We start from the raw sequence: 3,994 nt of genomic DNA, 5'->3' as shown, positions 1-3,994 counted from the left end.
TCACTGATCGTCGCTGCAAGTTACAGCAGCGGTGATCTATTCCCTTAACCTCATTATCTCATTCTCTCCCTCATTCTCCATCTTTCCTCTACCCTTCCCCATTCCCGTTATCCCTTCTCTCCTAGCACACTAAAACCAAATCTCCAACTCTGTTCATCTTCTTTTTGACGAGAATAGAGGAGAGGAGTCGAACCAGCGACAGTCCCTCTTGTGATTTTTTCCTTATAGAAAGTGAAGCAAATTAAAAATATATATAAATAAATAAGTAAATAAATAAACAATAATAAATCAAGAAAAAAACTAATGGAAAGAAACTTTATAATAAGAGGTTTGATTAATTCTTAACAAGGTATATATCCAAAGGGGGGAGAGTAAGCCACTAATATAAGGAAAATATAGAAAATTTGAAAAATCAAAAAGAGAGAAAAATAAAAAATAAAATACAAAAGAATAGAAATTTTGAAAAATCAAATTATTATTATTATTATTAGCATTCCATCAGAAAATAATAATTAAAAAAGTAAAGAAAAGGGAAAATAAATAATTTTAGAAGTTGATAAGAATAAATAATTTTAGAAGTAAATAAATAATAAAAATAAATATAAATAGATAAAAATAAAAATGCATAAAGAAATTAGAAAGGTGGATTCTTCTATGAGTTGGTTTATGCTTGTTTTATTTTCTTTGTTACCAAAATGCCCTTAATTGATTTGAGATTGTGCATCTTTTGAACCTCATGTGGGCCCCTACTTATTGGACCCGAGAGAGGGGTTTCTAACCCCTTCCCTCTCCCATCTGAGTCTTGTCCGGACTAGTTTAGTCAGTGCCTCAGGCTATTGGAGTCATTATTAAAACAAAACGATTTTGAAAATCATTCTCAGAGGTCTATCACTTTCATTTCCGTAACTGATGAATGGTGATTCCATTTCTAGCCCGAATGAACCATTTCTCGATGCTCATAGACTAACAACTCCACTGGGAGTTCTTGGACCATAAGTGGAGCCCATGTGGGATGCCTAATGGGTTTTCCTCTTTTATTAGAAATAAGCATATTTTCCTTGCCCCTTGTTTACATTATTGCATATAATGCTTCTTGTGTTATTTTGTTGATAATAAGTGCCTTTCCTGCTCCACTTTTGGCATATGAGTTTCTTTTTTTTTCCTTGCATAGTCCTTTTGATTTACATTATTTTGTACTACGAAATTTGTTTTGTGTATTCATGTTATTATATTGAACGAGGAAATTTTCTTTAGGCAACATTTGGTAGAGATGTAAAATAGAACCGACGTAAACTTGATTTTGCAGGCATTTAGTAAACATGTAATTTTACACCCCGGTTCGATATAAAATTACATTTTACCAACTGATTACATTGATAATCGATGTAATAAATACATCATCACTCTCTCTTCTCCTTCTCTTCTTCTTCTTCTCGCTCGCTTGCTCGCTTGCTCTCTCTCTCTTCTTCTTCTCCTTCCCTCTCTCTCTCACGCTCTCTCTCTCTTCTCCTTCTCTCTTCTTCTTTTTCCTCCCTTTTTTTTCTCTTTCCATCACCACTGCTGCAACTGATCTAAACCCACCTCCGCCTTTCGCCTCTCACTATCTCTCTCTCTCTCGCCACTGCTAACAAACGCTCCTCTGTCCGACTACATAAACCCTAACGGTTTCCAGAGCCGGTGCAACTCTGTGTGTGGCAATATCGCCAATGTGGTCAACGGATCTTGCTCCAGCATCGGATGTTGCCAAACGTCCATTTCTCAGGGTCTTGATACGTTTCAAGTAAAACTCCAAAGCAACAGCTCTGGTGACTCTAATTACAGCTACGCCTTCCTGGTTGAGGATGAATGGTTCAGTTTCACGGAATCAAATATATGGAATTTTATAGGGAGAGTGCCATATAAGTTTGGAAACCAGACGGGAACTCCTGTGCTGCTGGAGTTGGCAATTGGGAACCAAACTTGCGGAGATCCAAGCCTGCAGGTGAACTATGCATGTGGAAACAACACTGAATGCATTAACTCCACCAACGACAGCGGATATCTGTGTTGTTGCAAGAGTGGCTACGATGGCAACCCTTATCTACCACAAGGATGCCAAGGTATAATAAAGCATATATAGAAGATTGTGTGTACCCAATTATTTATGATTGATTGATGTCTTATTGGTTATTAAATGCTGACTATGCCAGCTTTTTATGCTTAATTGTTGCTTGAAGACACTGAGGAGGAGGAGAACGACAAGAACCAGAAAACAGCTCCCTCCATCGGTGGCTTTCTATGGATGTGGCTACAGGGTAACCAATGGAGGAGAAGGAAATCTCCAATGGCTAGGTAATAAATTAACTTAAGCCGTTGGAGAACACTGATGGAAGAGAAAGAGATCTCCTATGGTTGTTGGGTTTCGTCTCCCTCTCTCTCCCTCCCTCTTTGATAAAACTCTCCAGAAAACAAGGTAACCTCTAACCAAACAGGACGAGTGCAAATGGGCACAATGGCCGGTCCGTATTTTACACTCTCATCGAACCATCGTTTCTCAACTCCATCAGCCTCTTGCATGTAGTGGAATAAGCCTCTTGCATGCTCTTATGTCACTTTTGTTTGGATAGTGGAATTATATGTTTTGTTGGGTGAAAAAATTCAAGTTGAATGTGAGGAAGTGTGTAGGACTGTTAATAAACTGCATGTTCCCTTCCCCTATCCCCTAGTTCAACCCAAGTATGAAAAAAAAATGAGTGTGAAGTTGGAGGTAAGTTCGTGGGTGAATGAATGCTAAAACAAGGAAGGGAATGGAAACTGAATTCTACATGTGTATTTCCTCTCAGAATTCCTTTATGTGATGAATTAACATGCAATTGTTTGAGGAGTCTTGAAAGCATATGCACATTTAAGTTCAATAGGTTGCCAATAAATCATTTGGAGCATAGTTTTTACTTGTAAAAGCATGGATTTCTTTTCTTAGTGTTCATGACTAATATTTGGGACTTCCAAAGAGGTAAACACCACTCTCTTGATCACTTTGCTTCTCTTTTTCTTGAACCTCATGGATTGCCACTAGTATTGAATCCTAGCCTAGAATTTCTCTTTTTGCATGGATTTGGATAGAATTTGAATATGACCTTTCCTTTGAAAGTATGCCAATTAACAAAATTTAGAATTTGTGTTTCTTGGATACATTCACATGTGAATGTCAAGCTGAAATGGGGTATGTTTGAAGTTTAATGCATATTGAAAGTGGAGGTTTAGGACCCATGATATTGCTGAAATTTATAGGTTTTGGGTTCTCTCTGACCCTAATATGTGAAAAATGCAAGTTTTGGAATTATGTTCTTTGCTGAAATTTTTGGGTTTTGGGTTCTTTTTTTATCCAAATCTTTGAAGAATGTTTGATTTAAAAGTGTGTTCATTGCTGAAATTTCTAAGTTTTGGGTATTCTTTGATCCAAGTGTGTGAGGGGTGCTTGTTTTTGAAATCATAACATTGCTGAAATATATTGGGGTCTTGGGTTCTTTTTTATCCAAAATTTTGAAGAGAGTTTGATTTAAAAGTGTGTTCATTGCTGAAATTTCTAGGTTTTGGGTATGCTTTGATCCAAGTGTGTAAGGGGTGCTTGTTTTTGAAATCATAACATTGCTAAAATTTTTGGGTTTTGGGTTTTCTTTGATCCAAATCTTTGAAAAGTATTTGATTTAAAAGTGTGTTCATTGCTGAAATTTCTGGGTTTTGGGTATTCTTTGATCCAAGTGTGTGAGGGGTGCTTGTTTTTGGAATCATGATATTGTTGAAATTTTTGGATTTTGGGTTCTCTTTCATCCAAATGTTTAAAGAATGTTGATTTAGAGGCATGTTCTATGTTGAATTTTTGGGTTTTGGGTTCTCTTTAACTCTAATATTTGAGTGGTGCATGATTTTATAAGCATCGCTATGCTGAAATGGGGAAGTTTTATGCAGTTTTTGAACTCATTTGTGATAGATGTGTTGATTTAAGGACTTGATT

At 36.6% G+C, this 3,994-nt stretch overlaps 1 long non-coding RNA gene across 1 annotated transcript; it reads left to right on the top strand.

Annotated features, from left to right (window-relative positions):
• Positions 1 to 1,375: 1,375 nt before the first annotated feature.
• LOC148876812 (uncharacterized) lies at positions 1,376 to 2,872 on the top strand. The gene is made up of 2 exons (XR_016105233.1): positions 1,376 to 2,099; positions 2,190 to 2,872. It is a non-coding gene; the product is annotated as an uncharacterized LOC148876812 (long non-coding RNA).
• The last annotated feature ends 1,122 nt before the right edge of the window (positions 2,873 to 3,994 follow it).

This window comes from Nelumbo lutea, chromosome 1 (genome assembly GCF_056320005.1).
Source record: "Nelumbo lutea isolate HS-2025 chromosome 1, American lotus-T2T, whole genome shotgun sequence".
Classification (NCBI taxonomy): Eukaryota; Viridiplantae; Streptophyta; class Magnoliopsida; order Proteales; family Nelumbonaceae; genus Nelumbo; species Nelumbo lutea.
Note: the sequence above shows the minus strand (reverse complement) of the source record. Positions and strands in the feature narration are given on the sequence as shown.